At 39.7% G+C, this 27,286-nt stretch overlaps 1 protein-coding gene across 14 annotated transcripts in view; it reads left to right on the top strand.

Annotated features, from left to right (window-relative positions):
• Positions 1–1,846: 1,846 nt before the first annotated feature.
• Esyt2 (extended synaptotagmin-like protein 2) overlaps positions 1,847–27,286 on the top strand; it is an 80,732-nt gene continuing 55,292 nt past the window's right edge. For 4 of the 14 annotated variants that reach the window (XM_022832170.2, XM_022832165.2, XM_022832167.2 and 1 more), the window contains exon 1: positions 13,429–15,404. The gene's annotated coding sequence lies outside the window, so the exon portion shown is untranslated. Of the gene's footprint in view, positions 1,991–13,418; positions 16,945–27,286 lie in introns of those variants that run through there. The other 10 variants (XM_086968037.1, XM_086968035.1, XM_022832168.2 and 7 more) reach the window with 8 other exon arrangements.

Genomic DNA, 27,286 nt, shown 5'->3' with positions numbered 1-27,286 from the left:
GCAAAGAGGTAAAAATGAACCTTGTACGTTTGCTCAACCTAGAGCATCTATAGCCTAGATATAAGGAAATACTTCCACTCTAAGCCTAAATACCCGGTTCGTTTTCTATTTATTCGACTGTACTATTTTATTAAGATTTTTTTATCGAAATCAAAATTTAACCCCATTGCTAAATGTAACAGTTTAGAAATACAGTTACCAGAACGGCTTACAAGCAGACATATTCAAGTTGATTGGGCCTTGTTGCCCTAAGGAAAAGTAAACGTTTGTCTGGAATTGTGTACGAATATATTTGCCAAGTGTTGCAATAAAATAATTATAGCGTATTCAAATAAGACAACTGTAACATGCTGATAGCAGTGAATAGAGCCGTTTCGTATCTTTATATATTCGTCATTGCCTTCAATCAACTGTAGTACAGGACCTGTAAGTATGTACCTGAGTAATGTTTGGGGAACGTACTTGGGAATTTTAACAATAAATTATTATTTATTGTTAAAATTCCCAATAAAATTCCCATCTACAAAGCTCGCAACACTAACGAGCTGTCGCTTGTCCAATAATTTATGGTGACTCACTGAAGTTTCTGTACGTATCTTCATCTTTAATTTCTTTGTCCATTTTTCAAAGTGAACGGGACCAATAGCCAGGTCAAGTAAGCCATAGGACACTCAAAAATACTCTGGGCAGCTAAAAGTCAAGATAATCTTTGCAATCTACACGAATAGAAACTATTTTCTATGTCTCTAGTGGTCATTATGCAATAACTTCTGACGTTTCCTCGAAGGGAAGAAATGCAGATAAACGATTATGCCGATAAGGTCACTACTCGATCGAGACGCTATTAAAGTTGCTGAGATACTTAAGCGGTCCTACTAACAAATCTGTCCGAATGGTACCAGTAACAATGACAAGAGATGATAGCCCTGCTGACCCAACGATGTACAAAGAAATCGTTCCTAATAGGCAATTCCTGCCTCAGAAATAAGCAACTGTGCTTATGGATATCTGTAAGCAGCACAAGACTTACTACTTGCATTAATAGTCCTGAATTAGAAAGCAACAGATTGGTCAGACTTTCAATCAATCTAATAAGTCTAATCAAAGCTAGGTAGTATGTACGGTAGATCCCAGACGTCACAAGGTACTTTTCCTACTAATCAAGGGGCCCAGATGGCGACTTGATGCCCTAAACTGATGATAGACTAAGAACCCAGACAAGACGAAAGATAAATCGTAAAATGGGCCATTGTAACGAGTTCTTAAAACAGACGTGAACAGCGGTATCGAGGCAGGCCCTAGAAGGAACAGACGAAAGTCTGTTATGATGATCGTTAATGTGCTCACAATTCTTGACACAAAGGCCGCTGATTTCGTCATTAAACTCGTACCTTGCATTTTTTTGATTTGGAATGGTATAACTTTAACTTTACTACATAACTTTATTTGTTTACGGAAATTTTGCGCGAAAGAATGTTTTTCTATTAGACTGTTTACAGTTATTGCCGATACAAAGCAAGGTAAAACTGTGTTCGATAGGTAGTAAAATTATCCATGAACCGTCTTATTCGATTGTTTTACATACGCATGTTATTTGCCGAATGGATGGTGTTAGCAAATAACAATAAATATACCGGTCAAATATTACCTCTGTTTCTCCGTATTTCATTATCAAGTAGGCGCGGTCTGCCTGTAGGCCGCGTCATCAGAAACACTACGAATACTTGAAGTGTTATTATTCTAGATTTCCAATACACTTTTATTACTAGACATGTTAGGCAAAAGCTTTAGGCTAGGACATATAGAGGTGACGCAGTTAACGTTCTAGTTCGAGTGTGCTTGTAGCTGCCGTCACGTTCACACGTTGTGAGGGCGCCTGTTGTCGCCCGAGGTTTTTCATCTCTCGCTTATTTACTATTATAATACTGTTACTACGTTATTCAGTTAAACTTTTTCTCGCACAACGCGGGGACGCGGCGCATTAATAGACGTAAGTTAGTTTTTTGAGCTTCATTAAAAAAAAACAATAATTTTTAAAAGCATCAATAATTAACTTCCTTTGTTTACACGAATCCTACAGAAATGTGTCAACATTGACCTGATCTATAGTGTATCATCTACCGTCTTTATTAAACAGCTACTAAAAAAAGTACGAATCGATCACTTTTTTTTTAAGGGTGTTTTTTAGTGCGGTACCTATACGTATAGAACTGGCTTATGGGGTAAAAGTAGAAAGGTTTTTTTAGTCATTGGCTGAACTTAAACATTAACTACTATATATCTATTCGTCAGTCAGCAAATGATCTGACCGGTGAAGCAACTGAGTCGGAGTGTTGCTGGTACAAAAACAAGCGAAAATTTATTTTTCGAAATACCTAAAGGTTATTGGAAAATTCAAATCAGTGGTGGTCAAGTTTAAGTCCCCTGTTGAAATTTCGAAGTGGAGCCTTCAGCGAAGAGTGTAGACGACGCATTTCCTATTTGGAAGAAAATAATTATTAGTAGGAAAGTAAACCATTGTTGAACATGATGACGTGTAATGATATCCAGTAATATCCCGCTGTCCCCATGAAACTCTGTAAATCCTTCATCTAGAAACGATTTCTCAGAAAATATGGTATGGTGTTAAGGTCATGCTCGAGCAATCCGTATGCGATCTGCACCTGCAAACAACGCACACGTTTGATTTACGTACATCGGCCACATCGAATGATGTTGCTTTGATAAGGCCACAAGCCGGGTGTCCTTATGTCTTGGAAAATCATTGATGCCAGTTATAACAAACACTTCCCGAAGTTGCAACTGAATTCATGTGATCGGGAATTCTGACAAACACGCTGCAATGCTCCCCAACTTCAGTTTTTCTGCATTAAACAGTACGAAAAAGTGGCAAGTGAAGTGGTCAGTGTCTACTAGAAGGTCTGCCTGTCAGGCCTTCCGCCTCAGTAGATAGTTTCTTCCCGGCATCTGCGGGCTCAATCTAACAGCAGTGCATGTAGTAGCTGATCCACCGACATCCTCCACATGACGTTTACCAGCTAGAGTTGATAGTGCTTTGGAAAAAACACCAGCTCACTTATATTATATATATTTTAACAGGTTATATCGCTCAAGGTGGGAAAATAAATGCTGACAGAGTAACTTTCACTTTTTTATTTGAATAATTCACGGCGCTTTGCCGTATGTCGTCTGACTGTAAGTCACTGACGTGTAAGTCCACGTGAAACATTTAGCAATTTCTTGGATCGGTCTGGACCCCCTGACGATAATCCTTCTTGGTTGAAGTGACATACCCCTCAAGGGAATGGGGGGCTTAAAATAATTTCCAAAACCAGAGCTGCTGGCGTACTTGCTGTTCTGTGTGACTGAATAACAGGTTATTCTATACAATCAGCCTAACAAAGAATTTGAGCCTGGAAAAGCCTTATACTTTAGTCACGGCGTGCTAATCACCAGCCAAGATCACCCCGGCCCGACACAGCCGCAAGATTCTTGCTAACTAAAATATACGGGCAGAATGTTCACTGCGTCCACGTAGCATCTTTCTTGGACGCTTCCGTAAGATCATCGTTATAGGATATATAGTTCTTGTAAGGTCTATGGTGGCCAAATTCACAGATTTCCACTCCAGTACGGATAATCTTTTCAATCCAGTTCAGTGGTGGTTAGCTCGTCGTGAAATTCATGAGGATATTAAAACGTTGTGATCTGGTTCCATTCGCATATCTGTTTAAGTAGGATAATTAACAGAACGTAATGGCCCTGATATAGAAAATAATGCTCTGGATGGAATCGATTATAAGCTTAATTACAAGCCATAGATAGAATGATAATTTCCTTAAACGTGACATTATAAATTTATTTTAAAGTTTTTTATCATATGACTCAATCCAACATGTTTGTTTTATTTGTTAATACAATTTTCCAGCCAAAGAGATTATGGTAGACGTGCCCAATTAAATTTTAAAAAAAATTAGATATATGGACAGAGGTAATGAGACCCTTGTTCGATTAGGTTGTAAAGTATAAATTAGTTACTTCTAGGTAGTTCTTCGCAATCATAAAAATTTATGGTCTTTTTAGAATACCATAATCTTCTAAATAACTTATCTAGCTAACTTCCTTAACTAACTTATCTAGCTAAGTTGCCAGAGAATACCCGGTAAATCGTCAACGTAGGTTGTTACAACAGTTTGTACAGAACAGTGAAGACTATCAAATTCAGAGAAGTTTACACTGACAAAAAAAAATAAAAGATATCACCGAGAATTTTGTACGAAGATATAACATCATTATAGCATAAAGTCGATGCTGATAATGAATGTAACATAGTTCCGAGGCTCTGATAGCCTTTGTGTCGCTTAGTAAAATCAACGTTATATTTCACATACGCCGTATATAAATGACATATGAGTCTTGAGCGGGTCTCCAAACATCTGTAGTTTGTGCGCCGAAATAGAGCGGGACAAAACAAAACCTGCGCTGTCGAAGAAAAGCCCTCAACGAGTTCGCTTATGGGGGCTAATAGTATAGAATTTGCGCGATTTAAACAAGCTAGCCGTCTTCAAAATATATATCCGTGTGATCTCTTAGCGTGTATGATTGTTATATGGAAGAAAATCGTGCGCATATCCTATGCGATAGCTTCATAGTACAAGATCTATAGGTAGGAGGAGAATAGAATTAATGCTCATGGTTCCTTCCGAATCTCCGAAGTTCAGTTGCAAGTTTCATTGGCGAAAACTACAAGCTGTGAAGTAAGTTGTATTGGAAATTTCGACTTGCAGGAAAAACAGTAACCCATCTCGATTATGAACGACCATTCTTTCATGACTGTTGCCTGTTATCCTGGCGTTATTGTCATCTGGATTCCTTCCCATAAGTGACTGCTATGTAACTTCTAAGACAGAATTTATCGTAAAGACACGTAACTGTATTGTAGCTTAGAATATTTCTTAATTATAAACTGGACATAATTTCAGATTGTTACTTACATAGGAAACCACTTGTAAATCATAAACGAGCTGCTCAGGAGCCGTTTAAAAACGCTGCCCATCATATAAGGCATCCCTTGCTGTGGCTGACCGTATGAGCTTGAGGACGAACACCTAACGAAGCACCTGAAGATAAACAATTGGCTGAAAAAATAAGATTCAGCATTACGACCGTCCTATCACCTCAAGCCTCGAGCTACTGCACTAAAGGACGGTTCTAGTTACTTGAGCCTTTAAGCTAACAAGGGCTTTTGTCACGGTAACTAGTTCAACAGTAAAAGCTTTCCGCTACGTGTACAGAAAGATGTACAAGCTAACGGTCGCGATACGCACCATCAGAGGTTCTTGTCTCTTGGAAGTCTCGACTGCCCCTGGCAACGTCTTCTACGTAGCAACAGTGGCTGCCCACGGCATAGAAATTATTCTTTCGCGCAAACTTGGAGCAACTAAAGTTAAAGCAGCCTCTCTAAACATAGTCTATGTGATCTCATAGCACAAAATAGGCTCGTTTAGCTTCTGGAAAAGACGCCCCCATCGGGGACCTGGAACGACTATTCGGCTTACCAGCGTAGCGTGCCTCAAACGAAGTCCTTGTGATTTTGGACGACAAATTTACGATTACGCTATAAATTATTCAATACATTTTATAGCAATTCGAATTTTTCATCAACCGTACATCTGTAGCCAATGGCCTAAGCCATGTAACCGGCAACGCGCAACTCGACGTCTCCATATAATCTCATTAGAAAATCAGGCGTCCTCACTGATCAAGTTCGATCGGAATTGTTTATGTGTTAAATATACTGTTGAAATGTTGTAATCTAGCTGAAAAAAATCATATGTTTGCCTCGCAAAATGTGTACGTCGTTACCTACTAATGAGACAGCGACACCTATGATGTTGCCACTAAGTTTCCGACATCTTGCTTTATACTGTCGAAATTTGTAAAGAGGCCTATTTTTGCTATCGATTTGCGTACATCATACGGTGGCAGTATTATTACCCTAAAGCGTTTGTTAATTTCTCTGCTTTCTACGATTTGCTTCGGACTACACTTGGCAAAAATACAGTTGCGGCATCCAACTGGTGTTTGTTCGGCACCTCTGAATGGTTATCAAAGTGATTAGAGTCATTGAATCGTGATAAGTGGATAAGCATTAACACCCTGCCCGTGGGCGAAAAATCGTGGAGAGTCTTAAAATAGATATGTTTTGGCAAGTCCATTTCTCATACAGTTGCAATATCTAATAACTCTAGCGTTTGAGAAAAATACTCTTTCGATTATGATAAAGCATTCTCTGTTTCATCGCTGAGGCTACAATTGCCTGAAATAACAACGGGGTCGAATATGTTCTTAAACCATTCTGCGCCTGGTTAATGCTTAGACGACGGCACACTGGCTGGCCGATGTACATATGTATGTATATATATGTGTACTTATCCTAAATTGGCCACGATCATCTCCGCAGACGGATATGGATCTCTTTGCTGCCACCAAATCGAAAACGACTAGGTGATTGATTGAAGACTGAAAATATAATATCGGCTAGCGGCTGAAGTCTCTATACCCGAACCCCTTTTACTCATTATTATCAATTTTTATATATATTATTTTTATTACTCACATTCTTCTCTGTGACAATATATATATATATATATATACATATATCTGCCGAGTGGGGCAAAAGACCCTCGACCGCCTCAAAAGCCTTTCTTTTACATCTTTCAGAAAAGTAAAACATAGTAAAATGAAAATTAAGGGTTGAATATTTTCAGGTTCTTAAGAGTTGCCGCATCCTTTGTATATATATATATATGAAGGTCCGTATGTAGCAGTAACGGGCTACAGACTCCAAGCCAAGTTGACTTCGTTTGGGAAGTAGCCGGTCGTTTCATAAAAACGATTGTATTAAATAGATCTTGCCGGCGGTAGAAGAATAGAGAGGACCATGTTATTCAGTCATTGGAGACTGTCGTGAATTGTTCGATGGAAGATGTTCTGCTTGTAGATTGAGAATGAATCATATTATATTTATAAACCTTAAAGCAGGGCGTCAGTGACTGATGGTGTGAACAAATTGTAGAGTACTTTACAGTCAGTGTTAATCCTTCTTTTTTTTTTTTTTTTAGCAATTAATAAGTACTGTCGTTGAAAGAAAATGAATAAAACAAATGGGTAATTTTAGGATAATCTTTGAATTTTGACGGTTAAGTGCTTCTCACTGAAGTATTCGTTGCCCAACATAACGACTGCGTGCTCTTTCAGCTATTTTTTTTACCAAATCATCCGATCTGTCAATCGGTTCGTTTGGTCCACCCTAAATAATAACACATATGGACGGTGACCGCACGTCGAAGTCTTGCACCTTTTGCCTCGTTTATAACTAGAATCGACCTAAATGTTTCGTAGCTGACATTGACAGGGGTCGACATTCGTTGTAGAATTGCATACCTCCTTTCCCGCATCAGTGATAAAAATCTCAAGGTCTCGTTGCGTCATCACTAGTCCTCTTGCAAACATCCAAACCGGCCAAATTGTCTATTTGTTCAAACCATCTGGAAGGGTTACCTGTTCGGTTCCGTTTCGGCCTTTTCCCGTATTCTCTTTTGCTGCATTGTCTCGATCAGCCATGCATGAAGCGTAATCAAACACACTTCATCTTGTTCCGTTTGTCCTTGATATATTTGCTCAATCATACACGTACAGATGTCTACAAAGGGAAGGCTGCAGGCCGATAGATTCATAAACGGATAGCTTTCGTTAGGTGACAGCTGCGAGTGGTGCGGACACGCAGTATCCAGATTTCGAGGCGTAATGTGTAGCCGTGCAAAGTTTTCTAGGTGAAACGTTTCCTTGTTATTGCTAATAAACCCAGTTCGAGTTAAATATAATCGATTTTATTTGGCAATATAGTTATGCTAGCATATAGCATGATCACGATGGTGCCCGGGTCGAAATTTTTGTTCGGTGACTGAATCTCAAATGGGGACATAACATAACTGAAGCTTGATCTAAGGACAATGTGTCGCTGTGTAAAATTAAATGGATGTGATGTTTCACAAGTTATGAAACTTCTAGTTACCTTCAGTTTGAAGGGAGTGGCTTGTATAGGGCAAGAAATTCAACTGGTATAAACTGGGTGCAATAAATCATCGGAGAAATCGTTTGTCTCGGGGAATATTTTTTTACCACAGACAGACAGACAATTTTGACAGCTTTGTCACCGAACCAATGCAAAGGTTTCAAGGCTTAATAGCACAAACAGACAGGTTGGTCCCTATGGCAAAGGAGTTTAGCGCTCAGTGGGTGATTCTATATTCTGCTATTATAATATGGATTAATGTTTTCGAATCGCATGATAGAGGTGGCGAAGAAGGAGGAAATATATGGAACTGTCACGGTGCCTATATAGTAAAAAAACACTTCGTCGCCTCAGTAGGAATTATGCGTGCATGAACGGAACAATAATTGCCAATAAGGGCCAGGCAGATGAATCGATTTTTCCATATTGTAGCCATGGCCTGTTCTGAGTTATAACATCGTATTGGCTTTCTGTAAGTTCTAGCTTGTTTCACCTAGATTTGGCTTAGTATTTAACTGTGGATATTTTTGTGTTTTCCGGCAGTAACTGTATTGATCGTTATGCACGTATAAATCAATTGTTTTTTTTTTTTAAAATACACGGTAGCCAAGTTATTTCTTCTGCGCGCCTTTGTAAGGGTCTCTTTCACTCTCTCGTAGTGTATTTTTTACCCAGGAAGAATATCGTTTTAGTGCAATACTTGAATTTGCATTTGAAGAATATCAAAAGATGATTACGCCTTCTAAATTCTTCTAAATTATTCTTGGAATGAATGAAGGCCAATTCACAGATTCACGCTAATGGTATCATTAATACTAATAACTGTATATATCCGTAGCTTTTGTAATCCTCCCATGAAAAAAAATGTTTGCCCTTTCGCGTAGTACGACTGTACTATGTGGGCCCACCGAACGCCAGCCACACGAAACTTCTTCGTGTACTTTTGTTTTTAGTAGATTTTTTTTCGGCAACCCTCTTATCCGGATCTGCATTGTTGTGTACTTAAGCAAAATTTACTTTAAAACCAATATTCCATTTCTTCGTTAGTTTTCAATAGTGCAGCTTTCCATTACGTACATAATTTACGAAACTGAAAGGGGCCTAATTACCTACTTTTGCACCGTAAGTACCGAGAATAGTACATCGGCAGCTTGCGGCTATTTGTATCTAGAGGAACACAAGTTTTGTTTGTCCCAGGTAGAAAGTGGCTTTTCATAAAAGAAACATCTCTATTGTATTCATGTAGAAGTGATTCCGTGAGACAGCGTATCATTTGGTAAGAGCAATTATTTCCGAAAATTTATACTGCAGCTTGAATTAATCATAAAATCACTTAAATAACATATTTATTATTTACAGTTGTGAGGGCTAAAATATGCGTTAGTGATATATCATCGTCTTCGATGATTTATTTATGAAGTTTCTGCTCATAAACTCAAAGTATGTGCAAGTATACTTAAAGTATATATAAACAATTATAATTTTTTATATAATATAGACTAGGTAAAAACAAGTTATAAGACATTTATAGGAAAATGTGTTAAACTTTAATTAAATCTATGTAATAAGAGGTTTGGCGCTTACAGAATAGTGTCCGAATTAACTAGTCCATAAGCGTAAACGGCACACGATGTCTATGATTACGTAGTGAGCAGAGAGCGGCTCTATTTTTACTGGATCACTGTACTATTATTTACATTTTTTTTTTAAATTTTGCTTACGAGCAGTGCGTGTGCTAGGAAAAAAATATGAAGGTTTAAATTATTAAATTTACCGAGTATTTGACGACAGTCAAGTAGAACCTCCCATTAGACAATTCCGTTTATTTTGAATCTGGCATTTTCCGAACTATTTTTTTTTTATGTAATTTACTTGTGCCTAACCACTATTATCTTGACACATGTTTCCCTTGAATCTTGCATTTCAGCTGTAATCGGTACTTCCTGCCCCGCTATACCAATGAGCTCTAGATAGCGCATATCGAAAATTAACCGCCTTTAGTTTATTGGTCCTCTTTTTTCTTAGCCTTCATCATATGGATCTGTACGTTCGATATATTTGTCAAGATCTTACGCGAATACGGTTGTGACGGTTGTTTTTCTAAATATGGCCGCTCGATTTTCGATCTCACCGCTCGCAATCGAACTTGAGACACGCAGCAAAATGAGCCTAGTTACATTTGTGAGAAAGATTAAGTAGCCTTAGCTGACGCAGCAAGTTACTCAGTTAAGCTAAAAACGTCTAGAAAGAAGATTCGAGCTTAAGTCAATAAAAAGTGAGTACTTTTGATAGCCCGTCTTCCGCATGAACGCAACGGCTTACCTAGATAAAAACCAATCGCATCAAAAGATTTCGACTGTAAGTCCGAATGGTTCATGGGAACAGGTATACTTAAAAAAGGCTCTTACTGGGAAACCTTTTTTGTCAGACTTTGCTTTGGGTCGCGAACATAAAGGTAAATATAATGTTTGTCTGGGTACGACCTAAAATCGAGGGAAATTCCTTGTTGTAAAAAGTACCATTAATCTGTACTTGGCTCTGTCTATAAGTATATCGCTAAGTCTATACATAGTAAATTCGTCTGCTGGTACTGTATAATAAATACAGCCTGCGGTATTAATCCTGATTTTGTCATGCGGTTAATAAGAAAGGGTATCTCTGACAAGAATCTCGTTTCTGCTACTAGCTCGCGTAGCACCGCTACTTTATTGTAATCTACCCATTTCGTGACAATAGATGAGGGCAAAAATATTTTTCCCGGCCTGGGTATACTCGGGGTCCTAGGTTGCTTTAGAAAGCGTTGTACAGAATCGTTAGAGGTGCATTTTCGATTTACTAATGGACGCTATTGCTATATATATTTGCTGTTTTGTCAGGAAAGAAGTCGTCACCGTTCTTTTTTTTTAGTTTTCTAGCATTGATTATCATTTGTATCCTGAGCGATAATGCCATGAAGATTCTCGTATGTTGGAAAATAATTCATGATTAATTATAAAATATAAAAACTACTGAAGCTTTTCTAAGCCTTCAATGAATGCATTTAAATCATTAATCTGCATCTGGATTCCCCGATGAGAACATTTAGTTAATCCTTATGAGTACGAGTGAAATGAGTGTTCTGATACAGTCCCCTCTGAAAAAAAAATTAAGGTAGGTACGCCTTGAATTTTTAGGAAATTCATATTTGTACACGTTTTACTTTTCCCTCGAGCCTCCGTTATCATTTTCGAAGCAATGCCAATCCTCATAGACGTTAGTTTAGATAATAACTACTCGATCTAAAATCGAAAAGCATCTAGTCCCTAATGAGCCGGTATCATGAACAACGGATAAACAGAATATCCCTTATTTTGTCAATTTCAATTCTCATAAAACTCTGTCTTAGGTTGTGATAACCCTCACTATAAAAATGATTTTGGGCATTCCTCAACGTAACACTGTCCAAATAACACGAATTCTTATGGAGCATCACATACTGAGGCTATTTCTGCTGCGAATAGAAATCGGTTGAAGGAGCCCTAAAAGGAACGAAGAGACTGTGCTTTGAAGGCACAAACGAAAACTAGATTCAGGACCATATCGCAACTAGGACGTGAAGTAATTAGAGCCATTTTGATAATGCCATCAATGGAAACAGGATTCACAGCTCCATAAAGCACTACTTAATGCCTATTCTGATTGGCCGGTTTTCTGTGAACCTTTGCCGATCTAACTTGCTTGGTCAAAGGAAAGTTGAATCAAGAGTAGTATTAGATTCGATTTTCATTTTGTTAAAAAATTGTCACAAAAATAAATAACGTATATTGTTAGCTAGAAAAGCGCATTTAGTCAGCTGCAATACAACCCAAACTGTAAAAACTTGTGTAAACATCTATTCTAATGTATAAACGATTTCGGTTGGCGGAATGTTGCTCCATTGTAACTTTCAATTTAACTTTTATCTCTTTCTAATTAGCTAGTGTGATTCGCGTCAGGTCATATCCAGATAGAGTGTTAAAATTGGAGTATTTTTATATAAACGCACATGCTAGTACTATGTCGACTTGGTCACCCAACGTTACTGTAAATTCTACGGATTCTCGCAAACATTTGAGGCCTGATATCAGTCCTAACGCTCGACTGCAGCCTGCTGACATTAACTGTGGCGTGGCCTGCGTACCCTCGAAAGCCGCCTTCTCTATCATATCGAACTAAAACTAGTTATAGTTTAAATGCCAATAGAGCTGACAAGAGCTTGAAAACACCCCGATAGTCAGCCCCCGTCCATGGTCATTTCTACGCGCACCACAAATACCCTTTCAAAGAACAAGATTCGAATCCTTATTAAGCTTTCTCAGTCACGTTATTAAGCACCTATTTTATATCGAATTGTTAACATATGTCCTCAATTGTTAATATATGACACATTGATTGAAGGTGTTAACGCTTCCGTGACCAGCACCTACCGAACACAAACTAATCGAACGAAATGCTACTATAGTACTAAGTAGAATACAAATTTATTTTTTGGAGTTGAGAAGCTTTTAGACTTTAGTTCCCATGTACAGCTTGAAATAAAATGATTCATATTTAGTTTCAAATAACGGACACATTCTAGGACCAGTAATATTCTAGGCCGATCTCGACATGCCACTAAGTATCTAGCTTGCCCTTTATCTAAGATTGCGAGGTTCTATGCATATGACCAGGCATATAACGAAAAGACTAAAGAAGCCTGAATTTTTCTCTTCGCATGTCTATAGAAAAAGGAAAGTGTTATTTAATTTCTGCAAAAGCATCAGAGATTTACCTTGAAGTCACTGCCTTTGTAGCCCTGAATAGAAAACTATTCCCAACCTAGGCTCCGCGCCGTCCGAGTTGATATAGGGCACATACGTAGGTCGTCGTCTGTAATTTCGTATTGTTGGACCTATTCAATAACCAGTTATTTTCATTTTTCCGAACTTACGCCCAGACCGACGTAGACATCCAGATAGACCCCCGCTCCCCGGTCCTAACTTCTCAGCTCTATTCCAGTTACCTAGGTTACTGAGGCTACCCTATGTCATACTATGATTGAAACTAATTTGTTTACCATAACCAGGCTCGTTGTAGATCTCATCCCGATCTACAGCATCCTTGCGACGTAAATGCATCTATACGCACATTGAAAGCTGTATCGTGTTCGTAACTGCGTGGATATCCTGTGCTGTTTTTACCAAGCACAGATCCTTCCCCCGAGCTGCCACTGGTTAACTCGTCCGTCCCTCTCCAAATGACCCTTTCTCTGTGCAGCGTTCGAACGACGTACACGTTGCAGCCGGGCTATTGTTCGCATGAGCAATGGCAGTCGCAATATAACAGCGTGGATCGTGGGTTCACGCAACCTTCTTACCGTCTTCATGGTACAATCACCGAACAAACATGTAGCAACCTTGGCAACCGCAGCTATGGCGGAGGCAAGAAAGTGGTCAAGATACGCACGCGGGAAGACTATTTATGCGGCCTATCAATAAGCGAACTAAAGGCAAAGTCAGTGTATTGAACCTAACAATAATACCTAACTTGTCTATCAGAATAACTAGGCAATAGTTCCGATTCTGCTGTGATTCAATTATGGGCGGACTATTAGAGCCGAATATTGCTGAGCGTGGTAGTTGGTGTTCATATGCGCGAAAGCTGCGCCAATTGAATTAGTTTCTGCCGACGAAAAAGGAAAAGTAGACGCGCCATTTTAGTAGCAACGACAGCGTCAACATCAATAATAGCGCCATATTGTCGAACAGTTGAGTTGCATAGTAACATAGCCACAGCTCCCCTCAACCGTACTAACGGTTTTGGGTTCTGAAATCAACAAAACCAAAAACGGCCAGGCACAGAACGCTGTTTCGCACTGCGTTCAGGGTATTAGATGATACAAGCACGTTGCGTGACAGTACTACGATCGGCGAAGTCGCCCTCGCGAGAGGAACGGCGTCGGCGGAATGGAGAGAGGTGGCCATCGCCAGAAAGATTCAGCCGAATGGGGAAACAATCAGTGGTTCCGCTGGAACAATAATGGCAGCAGGAGGGATAGCATCGATATTGCTGTTATAGATGCTGTTATTAATGCTACAGAAACGGTGGCTGCTGGTGCACCGGTGTCAATGTTTCAAGCTTCGCGTCTGGAGAAGTATAGTTGTAAATGATTGGCTTCTTCTAGTGCGAGACGAAAATTGTGTGTCGCGTGAAAAATACGCCGCTTTGCCCCTACACCTCTGTTAGATTTAAGTGAAACCAGTTTGCGTCGACGCTAACATAACGCAAACTGCTAGTACTATTCTACTATACCGGTGATGCACGTATCACCGTGGCTGGATCGCAATGGTGCGAGTCAGTGGCCTGCCTGACAGAAGAGCGATACGCACCGTTGGCTGGCTGTCTCTACGACCTGGCTATGTCGCTATCGTACCATAAAAAAACCAAAGCAAAAAGGGAGACATAGAGCAACGACGACGACAACTAGCGTTTGGGCTGCTGCCACGACCGCTGTGAAGTGCCTCTCTTACTGAACGTTCCCGACGTTGTTAGCGAAGTTGCATAGATTCGCCGGCGTCAGATCCTCTGGCGTCGTCAGACTGTGCGGACGTTCGTATATTCATTTGTCAGGCGGGTCAATTTAGCGGCCACAACAGTGTAGTTTGACATGTGAGAGCTTTTAGAAATGGAAAAGCGAGGAACTCAAGGAGTCTTAGAGTGGAGCAGATAGATCTGCAGAAGCTTGTTAATAGTGGCTTTGATAGAGGCTGTAGCCGGCGGTAGAAAACTTTTCACAAGCGAGAAATGGATATAAATGATTACGCCAGAAACATTGGCGGGGGAGACGTCATCAAAACGATCGGAATTCATAAATTACATAGGTTGGGCTTGACAACTCAGCGGACGGCATCACTATATTGAACTAGTAAAGAACGCCCGAAGCGAAATCGGGCAAGAGAACTTTGAGCTATGTTATGGTGCTTGTTACGCGTTTATAGTGCACACGAAATGTGAACAATCCTAACTGTGTGTTTGTGAACGGGATAAACATAGCCTAGCCCAGCGGTCTGTGGCAAGTTCCTGACTGATATTGACTGACTCTGTTTATAGAGGGCCGGTGCCAGCAAAACGCGACGTAGATCCGAGTTTCGAGATCTAACGACGTACGGCGATACGTTCGTGGTATATAGGATCGGTGTCGGATAAGTAGCGTTCAGCCGCTGGCGAGAAATGAAGCCTCTGTTACTTAAAGAGCTGTGGAAGATGTATCGTTAGCAGAACGCGCTACAACGACAGTACAATGGCCAAAGAACAAAACGCTACGGAAAACGTTAGTGGAACAGGTTGTAGAACGGGTGATTACTGCTAGTTTCAGGCGATAGAGTGCTGAGGTTCAAACAGTTCATATCTATGTGCTGGTTTGCTATCCACGAAATGCTATAAAGAATTTATGTGTATGAAAAACGCCAGTATATCTGACAATTTCGCTAATGTCTGACAGTTAACAAAAGTTATACGGAGTGAGCAGAGAGACGACAACAACACGACATAAATCGCGTGGACACCTCAGAGCTGATCAAGTCGCTAGGTAAAGCTACCAAGCTTAATTAGATCAGTGTTGGCTATTTGACGTCCTAGCGCGGACAAGCGAAAGGCCTTGTATGGAGATGATTAGATGATTCAAGTTTTGGATGCGCACTGTGAAATCACACGCAATGGACAGTTCAATTCTAGGCTAGAAAAGTTAATCGGCAGTAATGAGGAGTTTGTGCTTAGTTATAAGTTACGTCCTACACATTATTAGATAAAGCTTCTGGTCATGAATTTTACATTTGTACCGTAACCCACAAGGGCGTGTTTCTGCGACCGAATGTCTGCTTGCGCTTGAACGCCTTGCGCGAAACGCAAGCCAGCCCAGTTCGTTTATCGGCCGTCCCTTAGGTCTTTGACGTGGGCAAAAACAAAGATAAAAAGCAAACTAGACCCTCACTCCAAGTTTCCTTTTCCCCTATCGGCCTGAATGAACATACAAAATATCGCCCATGCACTGGGACCTCTGTCCTCCCCTTCAGCTATTGTCACAGAGTAAATTTCAAGCGACGGTTACAACCTAAGTACGTCTTGTCAATGAATGGAAGTTCCGAACGCAAGTTGACTGATAGCAGCCCCAACAGATAATGTACCGAAATTGGGCCATCATCATCAACCACCCATTACACATGTTGACAGCGAATAGTGTTAGTCAGAAATATAAAAACGGTTCGATATAACGGTGTTTGTCCATAGACGATATGTGAGTGTTATATGAAAATACGGATACATTAAGCCAGAGAAAAAGGAGTGAAATAGAAAAACAACTTTAATCTCTACAAGCCCTTTGTGTTTAATCTGCAAGCGAAAAGTGTTCGTATTCTATAGAGAATTAGCGAAAAAAATTTGTCACATTGCGACGCTTATACAGCAGTTGGCCAATAGACATCTTGCTGTTGATATACGCAATACGTGTGTATTGCTTCTAGCGGATGGTCGTTGTTTGTCGAGCTTTATCTGTTCCCCTTTGAGTACGTTGAATACGTTTGGGCTTGATAGAACATACGTGAACGGTACTGCAGCTTGCTCAAGACGCATGTGGACCCAGCATGTAAAAACGTGCCTTTTATAGGGGATGCAAATAACAAAAAAAAGCCACGGCGAGCGTCACGATGATGGATGTGCTTATTGGTAATGAGAGTACGCAATGACATAACCGATACTTTGGCGAGCAAACAGCTCGCGTTATACGTGTTCCGACTAAACCCAATGAGCTTGATTACGTTGCTGCAATGACAAAATGGCTTAATTAAAAAAACCGGACCATTTGGTTTCTAGAGGTGAGTAAAATTAAGTGTGAATCCTGTGTTGGAGATCTCGTCCAGGTCACTAGACGCCGTTTGTACATAAATATATGGGCGCCGCAATGACGATCAATGTCCTTTTCGGGTGGGAGTGTTTTTTTTTTTCTGGAGAGCCTTTAAAGTAATGCAATTAGCCAAAATGTGTAAGATAGTGGCGTTATGATCCTTATTTTTTTTGCGTTTTTTTTGCGTTTTTTTATACGATTGATGATTGTATGGCCCGAATTTCCGAATATTTACGAAGCGTTACGCGTGATAAGACATCGACACGGAACATATGGATTCGAACCTAATCAGCAAAAGTAGACCTCTTTAGTGAGGAAGTCCTTGGTTCATTCCCCCTAATCAAACCGTTCATTATTCATAATTTTAATAAGCACAAAAGTGATCCTGATCACAATAATCTATATATAGCAGAACAACAGGTCGGCTAGCTCGCTGGCCTCTGTGCTTTGTTGCACTCCGTCTGCGTTTCTGCATGATTGCGTACGTTGTGACAGCTGCGCTCTCAGAAGAGAACGCTTCCCTAATGCACATCCCAAATTAGCACTAAATATTATCAGTCAATCAATCCGATACCTTAAAACATGTGTTGTTTTGCCGAAAACGAGTTCAGTTAGACAGAAATCGTTCCCCGATAAACGCCAAATGCACGTCTGATTTAAATGTTCTATTAAAGATAAGCAACGTCTTTGTTTCTGCGAAGCAAGTGCCCTCGTGCAAATGGACCAAGAGATTTGTTGACAACCTTATCTTTCTTAATGTATCACATTTGACCCTAATAAAATAGCAATTTGTTTTGATAGTACAGTTAAGCTGTTGATATTAAGCTTTATAAATACATAACTTTAAACTGGCCAGGTATTTTCTCTTAAAATACTATGAATTTTTGATAGCAAATGATATATAACACTATCATCTATTTAATCAGGGTAGCAAGAGGTCTTCTTACGTGCGCCACAGATACGTGGCAATAGTAAATACTGTATTTTGATTTTACTGATCGTCTGCGTACAGCCTGGCTAGCCTAATCATAGACGAATTGATTTATTTTACATACTGCTATTGGTGTGCTTACTTATAAATATCTACGCAGCGACATGGTGCACAGCTCGGTAGGTGCCGATGCTCATGGCTAGATAAATGGCACGATCGTATGCCTTGCAGCGAGTAGACTTGCAATAGAAAACGACTCAAGTAATGAAATAGTAAGCTTACAGTTATAATGCAAGAGGATCCATACCTAAAATAGAATCCGTATCAATGAAAAATTTTTTTTTCCTAATCGGAAGTTTATTTTTTCCCATTCCTAAACGTACGCTTCCCGTCACTGTAAGTCTGCCTTTGCCCCATCCTGACTGTATTTTAGGCTGATCTTCGAGTGCCTCGAACGCGTCATACTTTTCAGGTTCAGAATCCCTTTCGATAACTTTTAAGGTTTCTGGGTTCGGCCTCGTAGCCACGCAATCTCTAAAAGACGAAAAGATACTTTTATGGGAAAGAGACCCGTAAAGATGTCGAAAATTGAGCACGAAACCTCTCGTTTATGATACGAGCTATGTTACTGCCTTATCGACCGCCCCACGATCGGTATCGCGGTTGCATACACACAATAGCTATCTTCTGCTTGTATAGACAAAATGCTCTTCTCAGAATCTGAAAAGCACGACACAGATATAAACTTATCTGTGAAGAGGAAACTCAAAATCACTGGAGTACAATGATAGGCATAAACGCGTCTCGCAAGCGATATATCAAGTAGCGATATTTTGTGATGAAGTGAAGTTGAATGGAAGATAGTCGACTTAACTTTGCTAGCAACGTCCTGGATCAATGTAACGAGCCGACTAGGGAAATATAGAGATATTGTAGAAAAGCGCTTGTTATATTAGTCGCCGGCGCTACATAATACAGGGTCGGTGCGCGCCTTTCAAGTTACCCGCTCGATTAACTTTACCGTCTGAATAAATTGTGAGATTCTTTTCGATTGTACCTAGGTTTTAATAATTTAGTCTTGCCTAGAGTTTTGTTTCACGTTGAGCTAGTCCGTGTTCGGCCATGGGAAGCTCTGGCCTGTAGTTCGACGAACGACGATTGCCAAGTACTATGTTCCGAAACTCGTCCGATAGGTAGAGCTGCTGACATTGATAGCTGCTTATTTCTCACGCGTAGACATTTATGTCATCAAATGTTTGCAATTTCTTTACGCCCTAGTTCATATGCGTTACTTTTCGCATGTAACGATTACCATGGAACCTTGTCAGGTTTCATGTCCGCTCGCCAGTACACAAACCAGCAGGCCCCTAGACTTCGAAAAGAGGCAGCTTCGTCATTAGTCATCATTATTTATATGATGCACCTATACATATGGTTCGACAAATATGGTATGATAGTTAGACAATATTAAATGATCAAAATTCCCCTTCAACAGATAAAACAATACAGATACATCTGTTATACGATCATATATTTCGACACTCCTAGGATACAAAAAGGACCACCCATAGGCAAAACAATTGATTTCGTATTTTTCGTCGCAGCTTACAATATCCATATGGAAAACAATCGACTGTTATCAATTGTTTCGATTGTATTGGCAAAATCGGCCTTGAGCTAGGTTTTGCCGCCATATCGTAGTGGTTCGTCTAGCTTATTTACGCTACTCAATAGCTGCTTTCTGATTGTCTCCGTATCGTTATCGTTATGGGTATTAAACTATAGATGAACTCTTCATTGAAGATAACGGCTAATACTGTATGTTTGCTGAAGTATTTACGAGACCCAGTCCGTGTAATCGACGTCCTTAATTCGACTTGTTAAGGATTGCCATTTATATAACAGCCTTGTTAGTGGCGATCACAGTCGGGTGTGTCGAACATTGGCTTGCGAATAGCTGATGACGCTTTTGGCCGCAACGTTTTATTACGACACTGTTATTATCTAGGACTGGGCTTTTCTCATTTGTTCTAAATTGTTGTTCCGTTTGTATCTAGTGCTTATATCGGAGGTACAATGCTGCTTTTGCTGAGTGCGCACGTGATCTGACTTTGACGCCGCGTTGGGGTTTCTCTTCAGAAACAAAAGGCCAATCAAAAGGCCACAGTTGTCCCGAATTTGTCTTTGTACTTAGATCTGGATCACTTGGTATTCGTCTCCAATAGTGTATTACTTGAGAACTATTACAAGTTTGTGAATTATTCCTATAATAAAATACTAGCGGGCCAGTACAGCGTATGACCACGGTGCTTCGCTATGCTACAAGAAATACCAATTCGTTATCCAAGTAGATTTTCCTCTGGTCGAATAACACGAAATATAGCTCCTCTCAGTAAATATGTTTTCGTATCCCACAATTTCAAACTGAATCGCAAATTATGTAAGACAGTTCTTATGTGTTTATGTATTAGAAAATTGCTAGATTTTAGCTTTTTTTATTTACGTATATTTTCCTTTTAATACAGTGGCTCTGGATCTTAAAGGAACACTGAAAGGAGCGGTGACCTTGAACGTCAGAAACGGTGCATTTACGTCGGCTGTTACTTTGCTTCAGTGGAGTCTGACATCAGATCTTCTGCTGCTGTCGTGTCTTGTTGGCGCAGAACAGACGACAGAAAATCCACTAATTATACTGTGCGATTTTCTTCAACCGCTCAACAACGTGCCGATGGATACAACGATGTCCTGCCTATATATGTATATATAGCATAAAAAGCTACAGCGATCGTTGTCGTAGAATGATAAACGGAAAAAAATAAGCCCTGCCACAATGTAGTAAATACCATCGATAGAATACTGAAATGATGTTACGGAAATACGGTTGTCAACCGTACTTCCCCCATACAAAGCATATTGGATCGTATGGCGAGCTACCAGTCCCACGTCACTGTTCTTTTCAATGGAAGTATCGGAAGTAACAGATTTTCTACTATTTCTCGTACGATACAGCCACTGGGCCAGTAAATCGACAGGTTGGAAATTCTTGAAATTGTCATGTCAGAGTACTTACGTACGATCGCACATACGATCAGAATGTGCGGTAAATGGCTAACGGTTCCAATAATGTCCATAATACTCAAAGCACTTATTTAGGCGTGCGGTAAACTTCTCCGCTGGGAAGTCTGAAATTTTGAAAAACCGATACAAATTATACAATGCGTATGCTACGGATTTTGAGTAATTTAGTTAATTTCCACTGAATAATAATAATAATAATATTCATAACCTTTTGTTTAACGATAAATTGGATTAGATTTTGATGTCAGTCTCTTTTTTATAATATATGGTCTTTTTTTCTAGCCAGGGGTCAAGCAGGGGGACGGTGAGGTTAATCGGACGGCCAGGTCGGTCTGGTAGAACGAAGTCGCTGGGCGCCACCGCACGCTTCGAGTTACCGTCAATGACAGACGACTATAGCGCCAATTTGATAAGCAGAAATAATTATTATTATTATCTATTATAAGTGAATATCAATGTCTCGTGGTTCCACTGTGGCGCGAAAAGATGTAGTATAACACATTCTGGCTGAAAGAGCAGTGCGGGTAGTTTTTACATTGAAGAGCACTGGCGTTGGACTTAAGTGGTGGAAGATCATATGATTTCGGGGAGACATTTTGATTAATATGCTAGATTTTTATAGAATTTTCAATTATAAATAAGCTATGCATAGCAAACGTGTCTGACACAGCAGGAGGTTCAAGTTTGCTTATTGCTCTACTTTGTAAATACACATTTTTTTTTTACTTTACGTCATCATGCAGTTCTAAGTATCATTTGCGTCGGAAAATCTGTTCCGTTATAGACGTAAAATTAGCTAGTAATGTTGCAAAACTGCTTATAGATTACATTAAGTAATGGGATTTTCTAGCCGCCGATGATTCTGTGAATTTCACTTAGGTGCAAGAAGATAAAAACTAAGAGTTAACTTGTTCGAGGATAAATAGCCCATCGAATCTTATCGATGCTACTGTTATAAATAAGCGTTTATATTTTGTAGAAATTTACTTTTTAATTCGTATTTGACATGGTTTTCTGTCTGGCTTAGATAATGAGATTTAAAGGCAGCCTGTATACGACCTTCCTTTATTTTCATGTACAGCAAAACCGTACAAAAGAATCGAAAGGACTTTTTGAATCGAGATATGCTTGATGTGGTTAAATTCTGCAGCAATTCAAGTTCGGCCACGAAAATCCATAACGTCCAACAAACGTGTTGTCTCTTAAGGCCTATAAACAAAGAACGGTCGTTGTCACTGATACTCTCTGCAATTCATCACCCATATGTTTTCTGTATATAAAGAAACATTCTCCATGTGCGTAACGCATGACCTCTGCGAGAACGCGCGTGTAAAACATGTACTGTTACTCAAGAATTACTGCAGGGCTACTGAAGTTAATGGTATGCTCTTGGGAAAGATGTGCCCTTTTGACAGGTGGCTTCCTGCTGCAGCTTGCTCGGCTTGGAAAGCCTAAGGACAACTATCGTCGGGCCACGCCATGCAGCACGCATCACAAAGATGGAGCCTGTGAAGGCCACTTTTGTCCTAAGCACAAGAAAGTTAATGAAAGCCAAGCCCAGAGGTTATTAAACGCTTGGCATGAACCAGAAGGTAGCATTTTTATTGCCGAACACAAACCAGTTTCTTCCGAAGCAATTCTTCCACCGCCTCCTGTAATTTTTGTGAACCGAATAAGCAGGAATGGGCAGTGAAAATCAAATATGTAGCAAATCTGGCTACAAGGGTAGGGCTGCCCTTGCTATTGATAGGTCAAGTATAAAGCAGATAGTTGTCTATCATTTTTGATTGGTACACATACATTCTATACGATTATTTAGCAGCCCAGGCATAATTTCAGTCCTACATTATATGGCACAACGAATAATAACGTTGTAACCGTTCAAGCCTTGAGGCAAATTTTGACTTAGATGTGCACCGTTGTTGCTGCTGTTGTTGTTGTTGCTACTAGAGGGCATTTTTGCGCTGTGTGCCTACATAAGCGATGACTTTATAGAATAACGAAGGGGTTGCAGCATTATTCTTATAGGACCATTACCATATTATAGGACCAACAACCGATCATTCCCACCTAATTGTGTGAAAATAACAAGTTTATGAGCATCTATTTTTTGCTATATACATTATATGGAGTTATCAGCAATTTGGGACCCTTTTACAAAGCGTACTTTCTACCAAGTCAGCCAGGCTTCTGGCACTGCAAAGCATTAGAATACAATCTTTACCGACCGGAAAAAAAGGCAGTTTAGTTAGACGTGGAAACCTCTGTGCCTTACCACATGGAGGGCCTGCAGGCCAGAAGCACATCAAATAAAATTCCCATATGTTATTATAGGATTATTATTGTCAATATTGACTTCAGCAGTTCGGCAGATATACGTGTACTGGCCGCAACTCCAATTGCGAATTCCCAGGTTTTTATTATTAAAATATTGAATTGATTTGTAATAACCAGTTTGTGATCTTGTCATAGAATAAAGCCAATCATACGACAAATGATTCACGTGGTCCTAGTAAAATAAAATGACGATAATATTATAGACAGAGGCGTGAACTGAAATCGACAACAGTCATATGATTATGACGAGGCCTTAGGGGAGGAGTTTGATTCTTCCTACGGCAGTTGAATGCAAAAATGACGGAACTTCCAACCTTTGCGCACTGTTAGATCTACAAACACTCTTTTATGCAATAACGCTATTCGTGTCACCGTCATGTGACCGAAGGACGGCACACGCACGCGGTGATATGGCATGTCTTACTTAATCACTGTCATTAATGACACAAGCTGTCCATCATATGTTGTTTGAGGAACCGCACGTATGTACTAAAGGACTCGTTTGTGAACTGATGTAAAAACGAACAAGGAGAAACCGAGACGCGGTTTTATGGGTGTGTTAATTCCGTGTTCATTGAAACCGTCGTTATAGGTCTGGGACAAGTTGGTAGAAGCATATAACTTCGCATTCACCCGTCAGACCCACCCGCGACGGCTGTTACGCATCGGAACGTTTCCCATATTTGATGCGGACAAATGGGATTTAATGAGCGTACGACATATTGCATGTGATGCATGTCTATGCGATGCTGACGCAATTACATAGTGCGTGTTTACGGTTTGACGTACGTTTATACGCAAGACTTACTAGTCATTGCGATCGATTGGAAATCCCTGCATTTGGAAATGCCTCGAGAGATTAAGCTTGAATTTCAATTGAACTAGAGATATCAGCACTTATTTGCTCATTTTATAACGAAGATTTAATCTTTTGACTCAGAGTAAGGATTTCATACAATGCACTAAGGAAGTAAAGCTTCAATACTGATAAAGATTACTGCATAGTTCAGATAGAAGCATAGTTCAGATTTCACAGTCGGATATCGTCGGAGTACCAGAAAGCCCCTATAGAAAAAGTTAAATCGCAGATATTTTTAAGGAATACATATTAACTAATTTCAAAATAAATGCGTAGTAGAACACGTGTTTTAGCGGTTATCTAGATACTTCTAATACATTTGTGCAGGTTTTACGTCCGTTTTCTGAATACAGAGATCGTGTTTCCATTCGATTTTCACACCCACAGCTGGCGTACTCTGCACAAAACCCGTCTATCTTCTATCGAATGAATCCCGCTACATTAGCCCTATTGATTTACCCATCTAAACACCTGTTATGCTAATTAATAGCAGTCTTCTTCCACCCACTCTAACTTTACTCCTTTTTCAACGGCGCAAATTTGCTAGTGTCATCAGCTTCAGCGCGGCCGCTTCAAATCGTAAACAAAGGCGAAAGAAACAGATTTTACTAACTTTGGTTCCTACAACAAAGTCGTTAGTCCGGCACTACGTCTTCTTCAGCATCAGCATATCGAAGTAATCGAGGGAACTTCACGTCTAGTCGTGTGTTGATTATACCCCGTTACTGACACTCCCAAAAGATTCCCGCAGCGAAGCCCGGCATACGACGTTCATCTAACGCTTACCATCGTTGCTTCGTGACAATGTACTCTGGCACCATTAGTGCATCAAGAAGCATGTCACGGAAAGTAGCAAAGACTCTCCTCATGCGTCCTTGTGGATCCTGAAGGCGTCCAGCTATGAAAAAGGCTCTTTGGTATAATGCCTGCTACCTGCAGCTGGCTGTACTGGCATTTAAGGCGCATAAAGTATTACGTATATGTTAAACTAAAACGTGGTCAACCCTTTGTAGACAGTGTGGATAGAGGTAGCGTAAGCGAAAAAAATCTAGTATTATTTGAATGATACTTATATCCAGATAGCTCACCTGTGTTAGAAAAAACTGATTTTTGCTCTTTATAGGATTTTTTTGTCGATATAAGAATAGATTATCATAATGGCTAGTACACTATATTGCGCAATAAAGCTTTCCGAGTGTTACATAATAAATGAAAAATAAATTTAAAAAAAAAATATGAGAATAGGTATGTAGCTGTTACGAAAATATAGATATTGTTCTATAGAGTTTCCGCAAAGTCCAGTTGCAAAAAATAGCTATTTATATTAAACGAAATACAGGAATAGGCCTCATTATACGCTGTTTGTCATAATGGACATTCGTTCATGCGATGAGAGCCGTTTTTTTTCCAAAACAAAACAACGACCTCGTACATTTAACCTTCGTACGCTGGCCAAATTTCCACAAAGGTCATATACCTCTTGATCAGCCGAAATCTAAAGTGTACCGTGCCAAAAATTAGTAGGCGACTGCGTAAGAGGCAAAATTCGCGACGGGAGTCTGAAATTGATCGCTGCCGTCCGAAAAAGCAATTTTAATCATCGTCGTTCGAAACGTCATCGTTTTCGAAACAATTTTATGCGACTGAAGCTAAAATGTCACGGATTGTTTACGATGACTTCAGATACACGCCGTAAAAGTCTCTGAATAGAATGAACTAGTATTATTTCAACTCAGTCCTTTCAGGGGTAAGTCGTATTCAGCTTTTCTGTGACGGTCAACTTTTTAATCCTCGATACAGATATAATATTTAATGAAAGAGACGTTACTTCTTCCAAAAAAAAAGAGGTTTTCTTTCGAATTAGCAGTGAGTGAGTATTACATTAAGTAAGCATAACCATTAGGGTTACGACTTGTAGTATATTTAAAATCGTTGAAATGTTTTTTTTTTATTTACGTACAGTCTTAACGCAACTGATAAAAAAAATCCCGATTTAGATACCGATATATACAGATACACATTGCCTTGCATGTATTTATCACAATTTGCTGCTGATTTCTCATTGGTCTCTAATGAATTCATTGTCATGTTTTGCCTGTAGTCTTTAGTTACCTAAAAGTATTTAAAGGAACGGATAGGTAAATTATATATATATATCTTAAAGAATGTTATAGATATGATTGCATCGAATTGTCTGAACTGAGTGTTAAATCCCTTGAAGAAATTCAATCACCCGGCTCTAATCACTAATGCGAACAAGTAAAATTAAAGGTAATTCATTCGTTTACCGGTTCTACTGATGTCTTTATGATTTATTTGACACGGTTTACTATGTAATTGTCAGGATTTGTCATGCGATCACATTTTTACTTAATGTAGTAATAGGCTTGAAACAAGAAGGTCTTACCCGAGATTCATCCATGTGAACGTACACCGAAAGGGATCTAACAAACCGTTATGTTCTAATTGATTACATGCCGCTATCACGGGCTGAATTTATGTTAACAATTCTATCTCCCCCCATTTACCTGATAGGAAATGTTCTTAGTTCAATCTCCTACTTATGTAGATACTTTCTCTCAGTTGAGGCCTCCTATAGCAATTGTGTGCGTTACGTAAAACAGGTTTTATTTGACTACTACTTGGTAAAAGCACGGAGTACCTGAAATTATGAGGGAGTAATAGGGTCAACGTTCGTAACATCCACCTCGAAAAGGAATGGCGCCAAGCAGCTGGGTTTCCTCCAGAAGTTGACCAGGTTGTCATTTGTAGTAGCCTCACCGGCCATCTGTAATGATTACGCTGACCAACACATCTTGCCTGCTTCCCTGAGTGGGCCAACATCTATGTGCCATCACCTGAGGCCTACTTACACAGCAAAAAACAGCGCAGGGTTCACAACGAGGCCTATGTGTGAGCCTCACAGAGTGAAACTATTTTTCACTCCTAGAAGTCTTCAAATGATGACACTGTGTTACCACAATTAAAATGACGCGTATATGTGTAAATGGCCGTGTATCGCGTTATCTAAATATTTTGGTATAATTACTCCGCAGATCTATTGACCCGTAAAGGCGTCGACGGCATAAATTGTTCATTTAATCGTCT

Source organism: Varroa jacobsoni, unplaced genomic scaffold, assembly GCF_002532875.2.
Source record: "Varroa jacobsoni isolate VJ856 unplaced genomic scaffold, vjacob_1.0 scaffold_374, whole genome shotgun sequence".
NCBI lineage: Eukaryota > Metazoa > Arthropoda > Arachnida > Mesostigmata > Varroidae > Varroa > Varroa jacobsoni.
This window is presented reverse-complemented; position numbering and strand designations above follow the sequence as displayed.